This window comes from Protopterus annectens, chromosome 13.part0 (genome assembly GCF_019279795.1).
Source record: "Protopterus annectens isolate FY-2018-M chromosome 13.part0, PAN1.0, whole genome shotgun sequence".
Taxonomy (NCBI): Eukaryota; Metazoa; Chordata; order Ceratodontiformes; family Protopteridae; genus Protopterus; species Protopterus annectens.
The window spans coordinates 546,046,605-546,071,198 of record NC_056747.1 but is presented as its reverse complement, the minus strand read 5'-3'; positions in this window follow the sequence as shown (position 1 = coordinate 546,071,198).

Below are 24,594 nucleotides of genomic sequence, written 5' to 3'. Positions count from 1 at the left end.
AAGTAAAGCTGGAGTTTTTTGAGACGGTCTGAGTAGGGCATCTGTTTGAGGCCAGTAATCCTCTTTGTGAGATATTTCTGCAGCCTTTCCAGTTGTTGTAGATGTCTTGTGAGGTACATACTAAAAGAAATGTTGTACTCTATAATGGGTCGAATGAGTGACGAGTAGAGGGGAACAATGACCTCTTTTTTCCTGGATGAAAAATCTTTTGTGATGAGGTGTGCCACACAGAAGGATTTCCTGACTATTGTGGCGATGTGATTATAAAAGTAGAGACTACTGTCCACCTGTGTCCCAAGGTCTCTTATCATATTTTCGGTGTTAAGTAGACTACCACCTATGTGGTAGCTCATGGGCACAGAGTTTTTACCAAAGGGGATGACAATGCACTTTTTGGCATTGAGCTTGAGGCCATGGCTTTGATACCAGGCATCTGTCTCAGTGAGGCCCTTTTGTAGGATGTCCACATTGTTAGGAATTTCAGTCATGGCTCCTAATTTGCAGTCATCTGTGAACTTCATTAGCCAAAGACCTTCTGTGTTAGCCTGTACTTCAGAAAAGTAGATACCAAACAGGAGAGGACTCAGGACTGAACCCTGTGGTACTCCACTTGTCACTGGTCTGAAGTCAGATTTGGAGTCTGCTACTTTCACAGTGTGGGTTCTGTCAGTGAGCCAGTTGGCAACCCATTTGTGACATAGGGATTTATACCTAGTTTAGTGAGTGTATCTATAATTTCAGAGTGAGGAATGGTATCAGGAAGCCTTAGTGAGATCTAGATAGGCTGTGTGAACCACCTTACCCTCGTCTACAGCTTTGGTGACTGCTTCAAAGAAGTCAATCAGGTTTAGGAGACATGATCTGCCTTTTACAAACCTGAACTGGTTGGGGTCCAGAGTTTGGACATTACCAATGTCTTTGTTTATAAGTTCCATGATGATACATTCCATAGCCTTGCAGACCAGGCTCATTAGGCTAATGGGGCGGTAGTTCCTGGGGTCCGTGGTGGTTCCCCCTTTGTGGAGTAGGATAACCATCACTGTGCACCATTCAGTGGGCACAAAGCCTGAGGTGAGGCTATGATTGAACATGGTGCTTAGGTGGGGTGCCAGTTCATTCTGTAGTTCATGTAGAACGCAGTCTGTGATGTTGTCAGGTCTCATGGATGCTGTGTTCTTGGCTTTGGAGAGTGTGTTTATTACCTGTGCAGCCGTGATTACAGGAACTTTGCATTCTTTTGGTATAGAGATGGGCCCTTTAGGGGGGGGGGTAAAGTTAGCACTGAACCTATCTGCCAGGATGTTGGCAATATCATTTGGTTCTGTATATTTAATGCCATTGTGCTGTAACTCAGAGCAGATCTGAGTGTTGCCATTGAGATTATTGACATAGCTATAGAATGCTTTGTGGTTGTCTTTAGAATCAGTGGAGATTTTGTTTTTATGACTAGCTTTGGAGGATTTTATGAGGTATCTCAGCTTCTTACTGAGGCTGACCAGAGAGTTCTTCCAATCATGGGATTTTACGCTTTTTTGCAACAGTTTCTTTCTTCTGTTGTAGAGTTTGTTTATGGCAGGGGACCACGAGATTGGCTTCCTTTTTTTTTGGAGGATAGCATCTTGGTTCTGTTAGGGATAGCATAATCCATGCACTCATGTAAGTGCTCATAAAGTGCATTTCGTACCTCTATTGTCCATCTGCATGGGTGTTGTGAAGTTAGCCACTTCTGTCTTAAGAAGTGTGAAGTTGGCTTTGCAGAAATTTTTTACGGTGGTTTCCCTAATGGGGGGGTGGGGGCAGGATGTGGATGTCTAGGCTGATTCACTTGTGGTCGGATCTGACTGATGAAGAATTGATCTCTGGTGTGGAACACTGGCCGCCCATGTTGGTAATGACCAGGTCTAGGATATTGCTGGGGGGTGGATAAGTTGATCCAAGGCACTGGAATTTATGAATTTCAGAAAACGTTGAGCAAAAGAGTTGGTACATGAGTAGCTTTCCCAGTCAATGGTGGGGTAGTTTAAATCGCCCATTATTAAGGTGTTGGGTTGTAACCTAATATTTTCCAGTGTATCAAGAAATGAGGAGTGGGAATCCTGGAGCATGGTGGGGGATCTGTAGCAAGTTTCAGTCTGGATTGCACTCTTGCCCAGAGTTAGTTGCACTTGGATAATCTTGGATGCATTATGCTGAGCAACTTGCCTTGAGGTGTGAATATCCTTAATGAATATGTACACATTTCGGTTCAGGTTAGGTGGTCGAAAGGTGTGGTATGAATTATAGCCTGGTAATGCAGGGATGCTCTCTGGAGCCTTGAACCAGGTCTTTGTCACTGCACAGATGTCGATGTTCTCCATTTTAAGGAGTGCCTCGAGTGAATGCATTTTGAGGTTTAGAGTTCTAGCACTGAGTAGCATTACCCTCAGATTTTGCTTGCTTGTACCTGTTACGGTGATGAATTTGACATTTGAACCTTGCCTAAAAAGGCACTATAGGAGTGGCAAGAGCCTTAGCCAGAATCCGGAATCCCAAGGGTGACAGGTGCAGGCCATCTCTGGCAAAGCATTGAGGTCTGTCGATCATGTCATCCCAGACAGACAGATACTGGAACCCTTTAGAATGACACCAGAAGCTTAGCCAATTGTTGAAGTCAATCATGTTGTCCTTGTACTGTAGTATCATTCTAGGTGATGGCAGGATGCTACTCAGGGCTAGGGTCATACCTGCCTTGGCTACAAGATCTGAGAGCTCCTCCATGTCTCTTTTCGTGTAGTCCAGGGAGGTATGTCTCAGGTCATTCACACCAACATGGACAATGACAGAGTCATATTTGTACTTGTTGTGGAGTGACCTGAGTGCATGCATTATGTGGCAGATCCTGGCACCTGACAGGAACTTTCTCCTTGTTTAGCCTGGTGAGTGGAACATCAGTGTGCCTGACTATAGAGTCACCTATGACTAGAGTGTTGGGTACATTGTTATGCCTTATGGGCTGTGGTTGAGTGGCACACTGAGTTTGTGGGCTATGTGTCATTTGGGTTGTGTTGGGGGGTGGAGGTTGCATGCGTTTCTGCTTTGGAGGTTTCTGTTGCTTGAGCAGATTTTTATTGACAGCCTCAGTGAATGTAGGTGCATGTTTTGTGTTGCTATGTGTGTGTTTTGGTGGTGTAGGTTTTGAGGGACTATGTGATGAGTGTGGTGTGGGGCAAATGTTTACCTTCTCCTCTTGATTGTCTAGTCCAGTCTTGGGTGAAGAGAGCTTTGCTTCCAGTTTGGCTATATAAGTGAATCCCTCACAGATTGTAGTGTTGGGTGGTAAAAGGAGAGGGTTGTCTGTGTACATGAGGCAATTGCTGCATTGCTCCAAGATGGCCAGATTCATCAGGTAGACAGGAGAAAACAACGGGAGCTGACCCTTAGACATGCCTAGATAAGTGTTTATTTATTAAGTACTAAAAACTGTTTTCCTCTAGACAAGTGATAAAAGTTGAGTGCTGTAGTAATTTGTAGCTTATTTACTGCTTACAATGAATTCTGAACAAGTGCTGAGCTCAAAGAAACAGATTTGAGTGGTAAAACTAAAAAAAATGGCTAGTTCTAAGGGAAAATTTGAAGAGCAGACGTTATGGCACCACAAATAGTTTAACCATAGTTAAGCGGCAATGCATAAAGTGTATTTTTTTTTATATAACAGTAGCAAATGAGCAAACTGATTTAAACAAATTAACCAATAAAAAGCTAAAAACTGAGCCCCATTCCAGCAGTCTTCGATCAGACAAGTTCTAACTGCACACACCTGCCACTAGGGTGCAGGGGGACCTTCTCCAAAAAAAGATGGTTTGGATTAGTGCCCATGTTATACAAACAAGCTAGATTCAGCAGGTCTGAATTTAGTCTATGTTACAGCAAACAAGGCATACCAATTTCAGAAAGAAACAGTTCAGATAAGCAGGCACAATAAGTCTTTAACCAGAAACGCCCAGCTCAGAAGGGCAGACTCTACCCTCTCCTCCCACAAAAGTACAGACCACACCTTCTTAATGTAAAATAACTGGCCCAAAGCCCAAGTGCTTAAACTGAACTAATACACTCTTAGAATAACAGATATTAAGCCTTCAATCAGCAACTCCCAACTTAGAAGGATGTAAGCTACCTGTACTGCCACAACAGTACAGACCACAAACCTTCTTAATGTAAAACAACTGGTCTGAAGCCCAAGTGCTTCAACCAAAGGCTTAGAATAACAGTTACAATTTAATCAGGCTACTAACAAGCAGTAATAAATGCAGCATAATAAATGCAATGAAGGAAGAAACACAAATACAGTAAAAACAGATGAATGAAGTGCATTTTTATATAACAATAGAAAATGAGCAAACTGATTTAAACAAATTATCCAGTTAACCAGTAAAAAAGCTCAAAACTGAGCCCTGTTCCAGCACTCTTTAATCAGACAAGTTCCAACTGCACACTCCTGCCAGTAGGCCGCAGGGGAACCTTCTCCAAAACAAGATGGCCTGGATTAGTGCTCAAGCTATACAAACAAAGCTAGATTCAGCATGCCTGAATTTAGTCTATGCTACAGCAAACAAGGTGCACCAATTTCAGAAAGAAACAGTTCAAACAAGCAGCTATAATAACCCTTTAATCAGAAATCCTCAGAAGGACATAATCTAACATCTCCTCCCACAAGAGTGCAGACCACAAACCTTCTTAATGTAAAATAACTGGCCTGAAGCCCAAGTGCTTAAACCAGAACTAATATACTTTTAGAATAACAGACACTGAGTCTTCAATCAGCAATTCCCAATTTAGAAGGATGTAAGCTACCTGTCCTGCCACAACAGTGCAGACCACAAGCCTTCTTAATGTAAAACTGGTCTGAAGCCCAAGTGCTTAAACCAAAAGGCTTAGAATAACAGTTACAATTTAATCAGGCTACTACCAAGCAGTAATAAATGCAGCAGAATAAATACAATTTAGTACTTTTAAGAAGAGGCCTTGTTATGACTTAATGACCTTCTCACTCAATGCTTTAGTTTGTTGTTTGGGATATTTTTGCAGTGACCCTAATGATAATGGACATCAGTTGGGTATAACAGCCCTGTGTTTCTAATGCTCAGTCAAACACTCTGCTTGTGCTGTGCTGATGAGGTCATAACAAGGTCGAGATATGCATATCCACAGCTAGTGGGGTTTGGCTTTATTGGCCTGAAATTGTCCAATAAAATGATGAAACAAGTCATGGGCATTCAGAATCGCCAATGAGGGGAAACACCTGATGTTCATAAGGATCATTTGCATATATCCCATGTGCCTCTGATACAAGAGGTTTGTGAGGTCACTCAGTGGAGGTTCTAGCTTTGCTGGAGTTTTCATTTTGTTTTTGCTGGTTGGTTTTTCAGTGACCTTCTCACTCATTGTTTTAGTTTGTTGTTTGGGATATTTTTGCAGTGACCCTAATGATAATGGACATCAGTTGGGTATAACAGCCCTGTGTTCTAATGCTTATTCAAACGCTCTGCTTGTGCTGTGCTGACAAGGTCATAACAAGGCCGAAATATGCATATCCACAGGTTTGGCTTTATTGACCTGAAATTGCCCAGTAAAATGACGAAACAAGTCATGAGCATTCAGAATCACCAATTAGCTGAAATGCCTGATATTCATAAGGATCATTTGCATATATCCCATGTGCCTCTAATACAAGAGGTTTGGGAGGTCACTCAGTGGAAGTTCTAGCTTTGCTGGAGTTTCCATTTTGGTTTTACTGATTGTTTTTTCAGTGACCTTCTCACTCATCCTTAATACAATGGAAATAATTGTCAAAAATAATTTTGACATAGGCATTTGCACAAAACATAATAGAAATGGCTAATAAGTCAGCACCCAAAGCATTTGTCCAGCAGGGATACTGGTGGAATCCCAGGGGTGTATTTTCTGTTTCCCATCCAGTTATCCGGGTTGCGCTTAAAAAGGGATAATCAGGTACTCTGCTTGACATGGAGAGGGAATCTATTGCACAGATGGGGGAGTCTCTGGGACACATATTTGTCCCACCAACAAGTCCTATAGATATCACAGACCAGGCTGTGGTCGTGCATGCGGGATACTCAACTGGAGCTTGACTTGTGGATATGCAGCAGTCCCATCAAGGCGGGGTCTAAGATTGCTTTATATGCCAAACAGAGGTCATGCCTGAGAAGTCTGTATGAAACTGAGTAGAGGGATAGAGATTTTAACCTATCTGTGTAGGGTAGGTGTTTGAGGCCCTGGATTCTCCTGGTGAGGAACCTCTGTGGTCTTTCCAGCTGCTGCATGGGTTTTGCGAGGTACATGCTGAAGGGGGTGTTGTACTCGATAATTGGCCTTATAAGGGAAAAATATGACCTCTTTGTCCCTGGATGAGATATTCTTACTTATGAGATGGGCCATGTAGAAAGCTTTCTGTACAACAGAAGCAACATGGTGGTCAAAAGTCAGGTTGCTATCAACCTGGGTGCTCAAATCCCTCACTACTGATTATGTACTTAGGACAGTGTTATTAATGTGATAATATGTGGGGATGTCTTTCTCCTCAAAGGGGATGATGATGCATTTTTTGGCATTCAGCTTGAGGCCATGTTTCTGGCACCAGTCATTTGTTTGGGTGAGACCCTTTTGGAGGACGTTCACATCACTTGGGGAATTGATGACTGCATCCAGCTTGCAGTCATCTGCAAACTTGGTCAGCCATAGTCCACTGGTTTTGGCCTGCTCCTCAGAGAAATATATCCTGAATAACAGAGGCCCCAAGACCGATCCGTGGGGTATGTCACTCATTACTGGTCGACTTCTTGAAGTGGCTTCCCTTATTTTGATTAGGTGGGTTCTATCAGTGAGCCAGTTTGCTACCCATCTGGTAACATATGGATTGATGCCTAGTTGAGAGAGTTTATCTACTATGCTCAAGTGGGGAATAGTGTCGAAGGCTTTGGCCAGGTCAAGGTAGGCAGTGTGCACCATCTTCCCCTTGTCCATGGCTTTGGTGACTGTCTCAAAGAAGTCAACCAGATTTAACAGACATGACCTCACTTTGACAAAGAAATACTGTGTAGGGTCGAGTGTTTGGAGGTTGTCAATATCCCTGTTAATGAGGTCCACGATAATCCATTCCATGGCCTTGCAGAGCAGGCTAGTGAGGCTGATGGGTTTATAATTTCATGGATCGGTGGATGCTCCACCTTTGTGTAAAGGGATGACAGTAGCTGTCCTCCACTCAGATGGGACAAAGCTGGTACTCAGGCTTTGATTGAATAGGGTGCATAATGGTGCTGCAAGTTCATGCCTGTGTTCACGTAGGATGCAGCCAGGAATGTTATCAAGTCTCATGGAGGCTGTGTTTTTTGCCTTTGAGAGGGCAGCGATGACCTGTTCCCTAGGTATAAGGGGTGGGGGGCAGATACTGGGGATGTCCTGGTTTACTGATGGGGGAGATGGAGGGGGAGAAGTTTTTGCTGAATCTGTCAGCCAGTAGATTGGCTATATCTACAGCATTTGTGTATGTGGTGTCCTTGACCACCAGTTCTGAACAGATCTGCAGAGAGCACCCCAGCCTTACCTGGTTACTCATCCTATCACACGTTCAGACCCCAAACTGTGGGCAGCAAAGTTAAAGGAGGTGACGTTTCAGTATATATTAAAGATGCATAAAGGGTTATTCTACTACAAAAGTACTTTTCAGCATGATGTCTATTCCTTGTATCAGCAGCAAGCAAATGACCACATACGCTGAGAAATTACTAACATGCACTGTGTATAATCTGTTATCCTAGTGAAAGTGAGGAATGAGGTATAACAACTAGATAGCTCAAAGAAGGTCCTAAGAAGGTGAACATAATATGGGCTTAAATCAAATAAGAATGCATGTGAATTTTTCAGAGATGAAACCACATAATCTGGATATGTGATTGACAAGAATGCACTGCACTATTCACAGAACAGAGTGGTGGCTTTACTGAAGGCATCCAGACCTCAGAATGTATTTCATATAAGCACTTTTCTAGGAATGATAATTTACTTCTTTGGTAAGCTACTTTTAGTTAGTAGCTCCTGTCATTAATATTATACATGTTTACGGGTATTGTTGTAGAACAGGCTTGGATGGAAACAGGCAGAGGACTGTCAACACAAGTTAAAAAAAATAATATTAATAATTACAGAGAACAAGATACTTACCCACTTTAAATAAAATGTGCATTCTGCATTGTCATGTTAAGTTTATCCTTATGGAACTGGTGCATTTCTGTCACAAATACTAATTTAGTAAAGCTCTATACCATCTGATATGGTTATTGACTAAAACTAATCAGAATTCATTTTACCTACTTGTTCACATAATAAGTGTATTAGTCTTTCTTGGATTCATTTTAGCTACAGTGTGAGTTAGAAGGGTAAAGATAATGTAAGGTATGTGGACATTTTAGAGCAGAAAATCAGCAAGTTTTTGAGAGGTTAGAGGGCACCAGAGTAAAAACAAAAGATCCAGTCAGACACAGAAACATACGTAGATTCCATACAAACAATGACTAATGATCAAAACGGAAGCCTCGATCTAGAAGCCTTGAGGCACAATATTCCCAGTTAGACAAACAATTACCTTCATCTGATCTGGAGAATGAAGACGTTTACACTATTTACTGTGTTTTTTATGCTAGTTATATTGTAACCAACTGTTCCTGACTCCAGAATAGGTGTTATCTATGATGACTAACTGCAAAGAGAATATGGGGCCAATCCCTTGTCTGGGGGGGATTATATATACATACACACACTCACACGTGTATACATATATATATATATATATATATATATATATATATATATATATATATATATATACATATGTATATATATATATATATATATATATATATATACACATATATATATATATATATATATATATATATATATTTGTGTGTGTGTATGTGTGCGTGTGAGTGTGTGTGTGTGTCTACTTCTAAATCCCAAATTACCAGTAGACTGAACTACAGAACACTGAGATGATCAACCCAAAAAAATCAGAATCCTGAAACTTTAAAACACCGAAATGTAATCTAAATGTGAATTGGTAAGTGGTGAAATTCTTCTCTGTCAATTTAAGATTTATCATAAATATGTAAAAAAATGTGGCGGACTTTATGTTCCAAGTTTCTGGTGGTAGTGGAGAACTTTTTGCAAGTTTAAACTGTAAAATAAAAAAAGAAGTGGTAGTATTTGAGTGGTGTGTGTTTGGAGAGTTAGAGTTGTTTGTTTATGTTTACATAGTGGTGAGCTGTTAAAATAATTTATTGTTTATAGTAACACAGGAGATTGTGTTGAAGTGGTGAGGTACCTTGTGTAGTGCTTTGTAACATACAGCTCAACTGTTATGGGAAAATGCTTGTATTCCAGTCATTAGAGTGTCAAAAATGTAAGGTTTAAGTTTTTTACTATTTAAGTGAGAAAATGTGGCTTTCTTTTAGTATAGTACCTGTCAGGATGCACAGTAGAGGTCCCGGCTAAACCCCACCCACCTTTCAACTATCGGTAAAAGTAAAGTAATGTTAATACAGATGCCGGGATGAATATTCATTTTGTATTTGTAGTTTACCCTTTTTCTCAATGTAGTGCATTCTTGGAGTTGGAATATTAAATTTTGGGGGGTGTGGGAGGTGTAGGGAGGCACAGCCCCCTTGCAAAAGCATAGGAAAAGAAAAATGCTTCTGGTTTTTGTGTCTGCAAATCACTGAGGTTATGCACATTTTTGTTCAGAATGGTATTCGAGATAGTATACTAATACAAAGCATAGTGTTATTAGTTATGAAATATTGTGTTTAGTAGATAGTTTTAGTCTGAAATATGTGATGATATTAAGAACTGTATACATGGTGATTTGATGTTAAACATGTACCTGTTGTTCTGGTGTTTTGCATCTTAAAGTTTGTTTTCCAGTTTTCGATATTTTGGGACTCAGTGTTTTAAAATTTCAGGATTCTGATTTTTTGGGTTTATCATCTCGGTCTTCTGCAGTTTGGTCTATTGGTAATTCAGGATTTAGAAGTAGACCCATACTTATATATATATATATATATATATATATATATATATATGTGTGTGTGTGTGTGTGTGTGTGTGTGTGTGTGTATGTTACTGAATACAAGAAAATAGAGCAAATTATTAATACAAATAGACCTTCACAACTGCAAAGTAAAATTCTGAGAAACTCACCACAAAGATTCCATAGATATGTACTATCGTCCATCTCCTTTTATCACTATCTTCTCAATCTACCCAGAAACTGCACAGAAATCATGGAAATGAGGAGTTTTCTACTAAAAGAGTTCAAACCCGTGGTTATAAGAACATTAAGATTTTCATGCTGAACATTAATAGGCTTCATAGTAAATGGCCACTTTTGGAAACCTGATGGTTAGTGCTGGGGAAATCTTATAGTCTTGCTGTCACCAACCTTTGGTTAAAATACATATTCTTGTCCATTGGGATAACTCAGAATTTTTTAGCAGCAACAACCCATGGCAATGACCAGTTGGAAGGGTTCTGATGTTAGCAAAGAATTGCTTGCAAACCAAATTATCATAAAGACCTTGAATTTAGGAGGTGGCAGCTCCATCTGGCTTACTATCTAAGTTTTTTCCATGGTCACAAGTTTATTGTGGCCTGCCTACAGTAATTATATAATTTGAAGATGTGCTCAAAAAAACATAACATAAGTTCTCTGACTGTAACATTTTCCAACTGGGATAATTCAGTCTAAACTGGAAGATTAGTTACCACAGAGACCTTGATAAATCAGATGCACTGAAGCATCTCAAGCGAATGGTTCAGAACCCTGCCAATCCTAATGTAAACAATGGGGAAGGAAGCTTGCTTGATGTTGTTTTTACTTACAGACCCCAAATATGTATAAACGCTGATGTGCCGACTAACTTATTAAGCAACTGCTGCTCCATCATAAAGTATTAGTCATTTGAGCATCAAAAAGCAACACCACTTTACATGTTTGTGAGATCCTCACTTGAAAGAATGGAAACTGTAGGGATTAATGAATTTGATACTATAACGTACCTATCTTGGATCCAGTATAGATCAATCTATTTCCATATACAGTCAAAAAACTGAAAGGTAGTAAGGTGCTTCCCTTATGACTTATGATGATGTGACTTGGAAACAGGAGCTGGAGAAGTCAAGAAAAGGGCAATACAAATAGTAATGCCTTGTATACTATGAGAGTACATTCAAGCGTTGCATAAACAAAATTCATCTGTGTGTAGTTGCAACAAGAACCCATGGAGTAGTGATACCACACACACACACACACACACACACACACACACACACACACACACACACAGTAAAGTAAATTAAGACCTGTCTTATGTATACAAAATGATTCACATTACAAGTGGTAAAAGATCACTGAGGTAGGACATTTGATTTGTTAAAAAGAAAAAGAATATTGTTGGTGCAATTGTGTTTGTATTTTGCAGTGATTTTTTTCACAGTTTGGGCTTCTTTGTAGACCTAATTATATAACTAAAGGCAAGTATAAGTTTAGCATTTTTTCAGGTGTTAACTGGAGAAGGAGAAGCCATACTCTAGTAGAGTACATAGTACAGACCTCTTAACCTAGGAATACCTCTTTTTATATATGAAGAAATGGCATCTGATGGAGAAGATTAAATCATGTGGGGAATTAAAATTTGTTGTAATACACAAATGGCCATATAGTACTGTGATGTCAAATATCACTTTAAATGTCATCCTGAATCAAAACATAGTAATGCTTTCCATTTTTTTTTCTTAAGCTGCCATCCTGTTTGAATATTTCTATCCCTAACTACCATTTGAGATGCTTTAATCTTCTTTGCCACCAGTTCTGTTCAGCGTTAATACATTAAAGACAGAGTTAACACCTACTCTATCATAACACATACTTAAAATCTGAAAAATGATTTACTGGGTCTCCGCAAACAAACTCACAACAGCTTACCACTCCCAGGTAAATTTTTCATCATGCAAATACAAGACTCTTCTTATAAATATTCCAGTTTAATAGCTTTACTCCTCTTTTGGGATGATTTTTTTACCACTCTGACACTGCCAGTGGCGGCTGGTGACTTCAAATCAAAGGGGGGGCTGCAGGAGACAGCTGAATGGGTGGGGGTCAATGGGAATGGGTGTGGCCAACTAGAAATGGGAGGAGCTATGCTCAAAACCACAAAAACTTTAATTAAATATACTGCCCTGGATGCCAAACCATCATTATGGGAGTCCAATCAAGACAAAATGAAGTGTAGAAGAAACAAAATATTTCAATCCATTGGCTGCATGACAGCTTACTTAATATCTAGATGGAAACAAAAAGGATGTGAGGCATGACAAAATAAATTACTTTTTAAATACATTACTGGAATGCCAGTCAAAATCAAGTATAAGAAAAACAAGCAGCACTTAACTCAAATCACTTCTCCTTGCACTCCAGTTCTAATTATAATTTATATTCAGCTTTATTAAAGTACCAAGTAACATGCTGAAAGTAGCAATCTCTGTGATACCCTCATTTGTAAAAATGTTTCTTATCCAAAAAAGACCTGCTGCCTGACAACTATCTACTTGTTTCATGGGGAAAACATGATCAAAGTAAAAAATTAAAAGCAAGCAAGAAACAAGCTCAACATATATTGCTTAAAGGATTACTGCACAGGATATGGACCACACATGATAGATTGGCATTCTGTTTAGTTTGCAGGTAAAGCCTGTAATGAGCGTAACATAATCTAATCCTGTCATTTATTACAAATACTGTCATATGCATTTCAATACCCAAGGCTTATACATTATCTAGTTATGTTAAGTATTCTCTGCATGGCAACAACAGAAAGGCTTTCAATGTTGGCAATACTGCTTATTAAAACTTACTTGCATCTTACAATATCAGACAAGCTTACCTGATGGTCATTAAAGCACTGCTACTTAAACACAGAGCAAAAGGCGCTTTCTGAATAATAATAATAAGCATATATCAACAGTATAAAAATGACAGAAACCAGAACATTCTCCAAAATCAATGACAGATGAAAAGCCACTGTAGTACTTGTGTTTACCTTGGATGGGGGGAATAGTCTGCACATTTACACTGCATAACTGCTCCTTGCCTTGCTTGGACACATCTAGAGTCACTACATGGGGGAGTGGGGTGCAACAAGTTTGTCACAATTTGAAATGTCTCTGGCTGACTGCAATGGCCCTGACACATTTGTCATACCTCTCAACCTCGGAGCAAGAAATCTGGACAAAGCCATACATAGAAGTGGGACAAAGGCCCAAAAATAAAGATAATTTTTAAATATTGCTCTTATAAACTTAGACAGATAATAGAATAGTAGGTCTTGTATTAGTATGAATTTTCTGAAAGGTACAAAATCTGAAACTCAAATGTCTTTCATTATTTTCTAACTTCAGTCTTTAATGATTTGTTACTAATATGCCAAAAAAAACACAATTTTATGAAAAATGGACCAAAAATGTGATGCAAAAATATAAAATAGCCACACAATACAGCTGGGAACCTGTCAAAGAAGGGACACTTTTAATATTAGTACTGGTAACTTGAGCAGCTGACAAAATAAAAGAATCTACATGCATTTCTGAAATAAAAGTAATTTATAACTGATTATTACAGTTATTTATTAATTGTTAACCCTCCATGTTTTCTTCCAAAATTGCCATTTTGCAGAGGGATTATTAGGGGAAGAGCAACATTTTGAGCCAAAATCGGGGACAGTTGAAAGGTTTGGATATGCCTAATTCTATAAAGCAATTTTATTTGCATGTACCTCTCAACCTGTTAATGCAGGAAATCTGGACAAGGCCAAATATATTGGGGGAACATACAAACACTACTAAAAATTGCTCTTGTATAAACTTAAGACAGTTGATAGAATAATGGGTCTTGCTTTAGCATGCATTTTTCTGAAGGTTATGATGTAAAACTCGATGTCTGTCATTTAGTGACTTCATTCCTAAATTATTTGCCAGAAAACCACACATTTTATGAGGAACAAACAAAAAATAAGAAGCAAATATCTATTCATTCTGCAAAAATATGAACAGCTGAGAGGTATAGTTCAACCAGGGCTGTCTGAGTTTGCTGCCCTTCCCCTCTCAAAATCATGGTCGATTGGAGCCTCCCCACTGCAACCATTCCAGTGTCCCATTTCTTGGTTATTTTTCCCCATTTACCATAAACACTGTAATGTGCATGCTGCTTTACTTCTGCGATGATTTGGATTTCATGTGAAAGTTTTATTTTGCATTTTTACAGCACAAACCCCAATAGATATCTGCTAAACAAAGCAATGCAGTCTCACAATGAAAACAGACTTAGCATTAAAACTTCTCTGCCCTTGAAACTCACATGCATTGAAACAGCATTGAAACCCACATTCAAAGAAAATACAATTTGCCAGTGGCAGATAAAGATTAACTTTGGGCTGTTTTCAAATCATAGGCCCCCTTGAACACGAAACATACACATGCTCTTTGATACACCTTCCCGGTTGTATTAAATTGTATTCCTTGTACAATACAGTACAGTTGTTAGAGGGCATTTTAAATTTATTGTTTTGAACATTAGTAAACAATGAAACAAAATGCATGCACCAATGACAAAACTAGCCAATTCAGAACATTTCCATCATAAAAGTCTACTCAACCTTCTACACTTCACCAGTATCAGTAAATATGCACAATCTCTGAAGTGTAAAAGTCATCTAAATAATTCCACATATTACAGAAATCTGTAACAATGAAGAGGTTGCTGCTAGCAAACAACTTTATATGTCATTGTTTATTCATCTACAAATAAAGTGCTTGTTGCCCTTGAGGAATAAATTGCCTATGTTGCATGCATTAAAAGAATGATAAGCTAGTAATATCACAATAGGGACTGTATGGCAAACTGTTAACAGGCTCATAGTTACTACTCTAGGTATCTTTGTCAAAAAGGACTGCAGCATCCACCCACTTTACAACACAGTACAGTATCAGCAATGCATCTATCTACTGTGGGAGTAGAACCCACAACCTTCTGCATCAAAAGCAAGTACACTACCTGATGCGCTATTAACAATGCAAGCAGACTCAGAATAAGCAGCACTAAAGTTTTGTTCCCCTGCAGCTCTCAGCTCCTTGTAAAATCTACTTGACACACAGTTGTATCTCTGAACTTTGCAGCACAAGAAATCTTGAAAAAGCAGAAATTTATTGGGGGGGGGGGCAAAAGCCCAAAAACCAGGTACACATTTTAAACATTGCTTGTACAATGTTGGAAATTTGCTAGAATAAAATGCTGTGTTACCACCATACATTTCACTGCCACGTCTTTAACCCAGGGGACCCTGTGCAAAACAGTCAGAGAAACATACCACTATGCCAAATCAGCTGTTTTATGAAAGAGAGGAAGACAAACTTAAATGGCTACCATTTAGTGAATTCAGTTCTCACCATAGCTGTCAACCTCTTGGCATGAAACACCTGAACAAAGCCAATAATGGGGGAATACAGCCCCCAAACATATTCAGTGAATTCAGTTCTCACCATAGCTCTCAACCTATTAGCAAAAAACATGTGGACAAAGCCAGTAATGGGGGGGGGGATACAGCCCCCAACATTCAATGAATTCAGTTCTCACCATAGATAGCTCTCAACCTTAGCACAAAATACGTGGACAAAGCCAATAATGGGGGAATACAGTCCCAAAAATAGGGACAAATTTCAAATATCCATGTTATAAACTTAGACATCTGCTAGAATAAACAGTTTTGTGTTACCATGTACTTTCTGAAGAATATGAAGTCTGAAATTCAAATGCCTGTTATTTTAAACATTTAACCAGGAAACTAGTCTGACTTGGAACAAAAGACAATTTTCAGCAGAGCAGGGAGAAACTCCAGACACATCTTTGTAAGATGGGAGGACATGCAGACTCCACACAGAAGGCACCCCAGCCAAGAATCAAACCAGAGAACCTGTAGCTGTCAGGCAGCAATGCTACCAGTGCACCACTGCACTACATACTTTGCAAGCCAAGGAAAAATGTAGATACAGAAACCACAGATTTTATGAGGAATAGAACAAATATGAGGCAAAAATCTGCAATTTTGTTTTAGAAATGGTGGTGGATAGGGAATTCAGGTCCTTGCCACCTGCATCCAAGGTACAGGGTTTAAGCCTGAGTATCTCTACCCACCACCATTTGTTCTCTCTAGTCACCAGTATATAGCAACTGGGGCATTTGACACACACACACACACACACACACACACACACACACACACACACACACACACACACACACACACACGCACACACACGCACACACATGTCTTCACCTACCTGTTTCATGCACAGAACATATCCACAGCCAGTGACCGACCAACAGAACATGTCCAAAGCCACATAATCCATCCATCCAGCAGCGACCAACAGAATCCATCTGCACGATGCCCGCGCAGTGAAATCCCTGAGAGAGAGCTCTCAGCTCACTCCTCATTGGCTCTGTCTGCAAGGGAAGCAGTCCGGAGCTCCTCTGTTCTGTGCGGTCGTTGACTGCACAGATTCCTGGGTATCCTACAGCACAGGTTGCTGGGTACCTCTTTTTCTGCATCCGGACTGCTGATAAAGGCAGTCTGAGTGGATTTTTTGTTTCACAGATTTTTATTTTCTTTGTTTTTCTAGGTGGGAGGGCTGCAGACCGGTAGTCCGATAGCACGAGCCGCCCCTGGACACTGTCCTCTGCATTCCATACCATTTCTGTGTACCTCAGCAACTAAAGACTGATGTGTGAATCCATAAGGCATTAAAATACAAACAACCATCCAAAATATAAGATAAGAAATCTTGCATAAAGACTCCAGCAGTATATGCAGGCCTCAGTGCTGAAATCCCCTCTCGCACATGACATGCAGTCAGTCTCTATCTGCAGACAGGTTGGAACTAAACACAATAAAGAGAAATGTATGGATTTAAGTAACCTGTCATCCAGTGTAGCATGCCAGCACACACAGCTCATATACAGTAATGTGCCAGCCACATCAAAGATGAACTACTGCTATGGATAATACAGAGCACAGAAAGTATGTTCCTCTTGTCAAGGCAGCAAAAACTGCAAGATGCAGGTATAGTGTGTGTGTGTGTGCGGCACAGAAACAGGCCTGCACAGGAAGACATGGCTATGCAGTTGCAAGCACTATAAGAGGTAGGAGGCAAACTACCAGAGGACTATGAAAGAGAAACAATAGTGCGACTGCAGATACTTAAAACAAGATGTAATTGATCCACACTGTGAAATGCTGCTAACACAGTAAGGATGATCTATAGTGAATGGAAACCTTGATCACTCACTATCATCGCTGTGGCTATACAGAGGGTAATCTCAATGGCGTGTATAACATGACTGAATGCATGCACACAAATGAAGCCATAAGCACAGTAACAAGCCCTAAAACCAAGCAATCAGAGTATGATATTATACAATACATAGTGGAACATTAACAAGTCCATCAGGAAATACAATTAGAAAAATAATGGACTAGCAGCACATAAAACGAGAGTACGGAAAAAAACTATGTAGTCAGATAAAACAGAGTATTGAACATACCATGCAGACAGAGGAAAAAACTTAATATAGTGAAAAAGCTTTATTCAACAAGTGTTTTCATGCCTCAAAGATACTTTTTCAAGTTTTTATACAAACAATACATACAAAAAACTTTTAAATAGGAAAATACTCCATGACATCATATATCACATGACTTCAATTAATGTTTCAAATATTTTTTTCTTTAAACAGGCTTAAGCCTATAGCCATCAATTGTTCCCGGCTTGGTACTGGCATTCAATATAGTAATCCATTTGTATTCATTATCTTCAGTTAACAATTTGATATCACCACCTCTCAAATTTACATGTGTAACTTGTAACATCATAAACTTAAAATATGTGTAACACCTTCATTTAAAACATGCTTTGCTAAAGCATTGTGTAAGTCACCCTTTCTGATGTGATATAAATGTTCATATACACGTTCTCTAAAATTATGATTTGTTTTATCAAAATAAAAATTTGAACTTTTGGTGCATATAGCTACATAAACTAGATGTTGTGTATTACAAACAGCATAATCATGAATATAAAGTTTTTTACAAGTCACTAGATGTTCAGAATATTTTTGACATATAATGTGGTTACAATAATTGTAATTATAACAAGGTCCATTTCGATTCTCGGCTGGGGTACTTTCTGTGTGGAGTCTGCATATCCTCCCTGTGGTCGTGTGGGTTTCCTCCGGGTGCTCCGGTTTCCTCCCAAATCCCAAAGATATGCTGTAGGTGGACTGGACACTCTAAATTGGCCCTAGGCGTGAGTGCGTGCATGTGTGTGCCTTCTGTGGAATGTTGGGCGCCGGGCTGGCAACTCAACACCGTAAAACTCCACTGCCAATCATGAGTGGAAGGGTGATCCGCTGTGGCGACCCCTAACCGGGATAAGCCAAAAGAAGAAGAAGAATTGCAATTGTAACAAGGATAAGTGCATTTTTATTAACTATATTGCTGATTCTTGTATACTGCTTATAATACAATTTCCTCTTCAAATTAGGTTTGTTCTTAAAAGTAAAATTTGAGTTGTTTCCCACAATGCATCCAATATTAGAGTCTGCTGACAAAACTAACCAGTTTTGTCTAATAATATTGCAGAAGATGTTAACGTCACTGACATATCTTTTAGGAAATCTCAAAAAACATTCTGGGCAGGATTACTATCACATTTTTCACAATTAGTATTAGATCTAAAAATAGGCACAGCATTACTTAATCTATCACTAAAAATCTTTTCTGCATGCTCTCTAACTTCAGAATCAAGATAACCCCTATTAATAAAATCTTCCTTAAAGCTATTTAAAAAAAATTACATTTTTTTCATTGCCAGTTAATCATGAAATTCTCATCATTTAACTTCTTATAATACTGAAATCTCGAATTTCAGTATTTTGAGCCCAAGAAGCTGAATCCACAGAACAGCAAAAGTTCAGAAGAGTGCAATTCAAAACCTCGAATACTGGAGGTTTTGAATTTTGCGCTTCTAAACTTCCGCTGCGGTCATGTCTTCAGGTAAGTATGTGTGTGTGTTAAGGGGTTTGGGTAGGGGCTGTGGTGTGTGTCAGTGTGTTTTGTTGCTGTGGTGTGTGTGTGTGAGGAGAATGTAGCTTGTGTGGTGGGGTTTTGAGTGTGTTAGTATGTAGTGCGACCTCGGAGTGAGAATATCTAAGTGGGGGGTGGGGTGCAGGGGGGCTTGCAGATTGTGTGTGTTTCTGTGGAGAATAGTCTGTGTGTGTGTGTGTGGGGGGGGGGGGGTAGTACCATGAAATTCAAAACCTCAGGTATTCGAGGTTTTGAATTTCGCAGTTTTCAGGTTTTGCTGTTGTGTGGATTCGGCTTCTCTAGGATGCATACTACTTCTGTTTAATAATGTATTTTTCTTACACAGTTTTTTTTTACTTGTAGCATCAAACAGCCTTTCTTATCTATAGAAATATTCACATCTAAAATATCTAGAGGGCTGTTATTCTAGTTAAAATTTTGAATGTGTCTGTTTAAACTTGAAAAAGTATCTTTGACGCACAAAACCTTTTGATGAATAAAACTTTTTAACCCCTATATTAAGTTTTTCTTCTGTCTGCATGGTACATTCAGTATGACATTTTATCTGACTCTGTCAGAAAATAGCCAGCATATACAGGATGTGTTATATGAAAATATGGATGTAGATGTATGCAGAATGTACAGATCGCTAGAGGTGTACATCCATAGCAAAATGATGGCACATTGTGACTGGCATGATATGCATAAAACATTGTCAGTGTCTATCACATTCCACCATAACACAAACAAAGGAATGCTTGGCAAGCATGCATGCAAAACAAGGGCAATCTCCTTCACAGTCATACACAATACTCACAAAGGCATGCTGTGTAAGCATGTGTGATGCAAAAGGTAGTTGCCATACACCTTTTCCTGAAAGACATAAGTATGCAAGTAACCAGCTCATGACAGCATATGTTGCAGATAGGTTATTTACTAAGCTACATAGTAACAAAGTTCCAGAGCTGCAGCTGCAGAAAAATATTCACTACATATGCCAGTGCACTCAAGCATTCTGTACAAGCCTGGAGACATAATCTGCTCAGGCTGTTGTAGCAACAAGGCAAGAGAAGCACAGAGCCAGAAATGTAAGCAGTGGAATGTTACTCAGTATAGTGAAATACAGACAAAGAGTGGGCCAAACAGCATCAAATGACCCCACATATGAATGCAGAACTGAGCAGGACATACTGTTATTGCACTGCACTATCTAGGATACAAGAATAGTAAAAAACAACAAAAAAAAAAGTTCACCACAAAGCATATGTAGCATGGTTACCCATGCAAGTGGGTACTGATCTCATACAGTTAAACACAGTACATATTAATATACATGTGAGTGGGTACTGATTTCATACAGTTAAACGCAGCACATATAAATAAACATGTGAAGGGTACCGATCTCATACAGTTAAACACAGCACATATGAATCTCTCTGAATCCACAAGACAGAAAGAAACTACCAACATATGGCTCATCCTCTTTGCTCAAGAATTCTCAACATGATCAAAAATAATAGGGGGAAGAGGGACAAAGGCCTGCAATCAGGGACATTTTTTTTAATATTACTATATAATTCAGTTTAAAAAATAATAGAATGTTTTGCATCAATATATATTTTTGGAGCAATAAAAACATGAAGTTCTAATATATGGCATTATTGGTGGGCTGTAATCTTCACTGATTTACCAGAAAGTCTAAAATTTTACAAGGGACAGGGCAAAATCCTGAGCAGTTCAGAAGTATGACCACCACCACCACTATGGTAACTGCATTAATAATCACAGCCCCACATAGCCACATATAGACATGTGATGGCAGTACGTCTCAAGGATTGCAACCTGAAATGTATGGATGTAAAATAATAAAGCAACCAATACAGAATAAAAGTTAATCCACAATAGCAGTGTTTGCTGTGAATCATATGGTATTCCCAGGCAAGATACCAAACGTTAGAGGAGAAATTGGGTGTCTGTAGAAACCACTAAAAGCTGGGCTGTACAGAAGCTGCAAAGGCAACGATTTCTACAGGACCATTTCCTGTTAAGAACAGCTTGACTGGCAAATGTTTCTGACCATGTGACAGAAATCACAAGCAGCTCAATAAGAGCAGTCATGTGGCAGACCTGGCAACAGGAAATCAACAATATTTTCAAGTAAGTGCGGTATAGATCCTAAAGAGTCCGGCATGCTTTCTTAACAACATCAATGAAACTGAGTGCAAAGATAATGTGACCATGAAGACAGACTACTCGTCAACAACTTGCTGGAAAGTTCTGCACCAACCAACCAACCAACAGTGGTCAAGAACAATGTAAGGAGGTCGAAAGTAAAGAGCATTACAATAGTCCAGATGCAAAGAATCCAGTTCAGGAACCAGTGAAACTAGGTCCTTAAAATCATATAAAGTGCTTAATTAGCATACTATTAATCATCTGAAAACAGGAAGATTTAATGGCAGTGTCATCTGGTCTGCAAGTGTCACCTTATCAAGAAGGATCAAATCAACAGTCTGAACCATTGTGACAAACTCCAACCTGTTTCCACCCTAGAATAACAGTTTTAAGTCCAGAAGAATTTTAAGGATTAGGTATGTATGACTAGTATGTGCATCTTGGCATTGTTGAGTTTTAGATAAATATTTTTCATGCAATTTAGGATGGTGTCTAGACTTTCCTCAAGTGAATCAAGAGTTGACATATTTTCTTGAGAGATGATGAAGTGGAGATTGGTATCATCCACATAAAACTGATCCCTTAATCAACTCCCTCAATGACAGCTCTGAGTCGAAGTATATGTCATGAACATTAAGGGCAATAAAACATGACCCTGTAGTATTGGCAATATAGACAGAAAACAGACGAAAAATGTATTCCTCATATCACCCTGTGCATACACTATGAGAGATAGGAGACAAACTACCCAGAGACTGTGTATGAGAGACAATAGTGGGACTGCAGACACTCCAAAATGATGTCATAGGTACACACTGTGAAATGCTGCTAAGACAGTAAGGATGACCAAAACAGAATAGAAACATTAATCACTCACTGTTGTTACTATAACCATAAAGAAGGCTATCTCAGTGAGCTGCGTAATATTGTAGAATGCCAGCTATAAAAAATTACCATAAAATGTTGTTTAAAATCTTGACTTGTCAAAGCACTGTACCTACAAGTAATATAATATATTGCAATGTTGAATTATGTAAAATAAAATACAACAAATAAAAATATCAAAAATAATAAAAATGAAACTTGCTAATTAGTAAAGCACATAATGTAGGTGGTTGTTCCCCTGTGTCTACTAACGTAGAAGGCTTCATTTTCCCACTACACCTACTATTCTATATGTGCTGTCTTCACTGTTGTACTCTGTTTCATGGTCTAGGAGTCATTTATCTCATTACATCAGCTCATCATGGTGGCCATTGAGGAGAATGAGCCCTCCCCTTTGTATTAGTGCAACCTTAGAGGCAGTTTTTTTTCTACTAACGGGGTGTGGGGGCAAGCCTGATATGTTGGCAGGAGATAAAAGGGTACAACACCATTACAATAAAATAAAACCTTTATTCATCTGCTTTTTAAGGAGATTCATCCTGCTGTGTACAGTTTTGGTGATAACTACACTGGGAAGAAGGATAAGGTATAGCTCCTTCTGTACTACCCACATTATTTGTAGTGTTTTATTTTACAGTTGAATTTTAATATATTCTGTGACTTCAATCTTAGTATTTTGAGAAGTCAACATTTTAAATTCAGTTTTGCACTGGTATTCTGTTTTATGTTCAGTAACCCTTGAAAGTCTAAAGTTGGACTGATATCAGTTAAAAAGCTCAGGAGATCCTAGAATGACTTGAGTTGGATGCTAACAAACATTTTAGTATACCCCTTGCAATAAGTAGAACGTTAGAGATGGGGGAACATTTTTCCATCTCTGACAATGCAAAGAAATTAAGGTATATCACAAGGGCTCATGACAGGAAATCACTGATGTGACATATACAAGAAAGAATACATGCTCTTCCAATAGTGAAGACAGAAACATAGTAGAGCACTATGGCAGAAGATGAAGCACAGGTATATGTGAGGGACTGTCTCAAGGTGTCGAGCATGCAGGTGTGTAAGTTGTAAAAAAAGAGTAGTCAGTTAAAATGCAACACATGAGAGTGCAACATCCATGAATTACAAAACATATCAGATCAGGTCTAGAAGCACCCATTACAACATGGCACAGGTCAGAACATGTGCATACAGGCCTCTAACAATCATAGATAAGCAACAGTGGAGAGCCGGAGTCAATAAGATAGCTCATTTGGAAGATGTAATGGCAAACAAATGCAACGCAATGCAGAGAAGTATTTTTGCAGCAACCGAAGGGCTCATTTGACGTGCAGTGGTAGCATGTGTGTTAGGATGGTGTCAGCAAACCAAAGACCAGCATCCTGTAGATGAAACCTAGGTGGCAGCATGAACACTGTTCAAGTAAATCAGAAAGCAGTACTATAGTGGAGAACAGTTCCATGGTGCAGGCCGCAGTATTAACAGGAGAGTAGTGACTCAAATAATTGCAGGAAAGGGACCATACAATACAAATATATAATGCAGCTTGCACATGGTAAGCTTCCCAACTTGTGCTATAGAGCAGACAGCCATACTCAGCTAGAACAGCTGTCTTGTTAGGGAGAGGAATGATACTACATTAGCGCCTGGTAGATCTTTTTAGCATGTATTTAACTGCAAAATACACTCACCTCATGGCACAGCAGTGGAAAACCAGTGGAGTACCAGTCAACACCCACTCCTAAAGTAGTCCACAGTTGAAGTCACATGATTTTTGTGTACATAGTCTGCAACGTCATGAGTAAGCATTGTGTTGTTTTCCTTATCTACGCAGATGCACCTATCCTTATAGAGAGATAAATGTTTGTGGTACAAAAGTTTGTTTTAAAATCCATATCATTGCAAAGTATACTCAGTTAATGTCCCTGCAGTACACTAGCAGAACTATGCAGTATCAGTCATGCACCACCCCAGAGCCAGTGAACACTGATAGTGCCATGAATGGCATGCATAATTTGCACTGAGGCACCAGTGACCATTCTGTAGAAGGTCCACCCACTAAAATACTTCTGTCCTACAGAAAAGAAGTGCAGTAAATGAAGTAGAGTCTAAAAGACCTCTGACACACATGTTCAGTGGTATCTGTTATATCCTGCTGCATTTCCTAAACATATCCATTTCATTATGCTGAAGCAGCAAAGACTACATCAGACTAAAAATGAATGGAAAATCAGTGACAAATACCAACTCAGAGAATCATTGATTTAAACACCTCAGCTAAGTAACT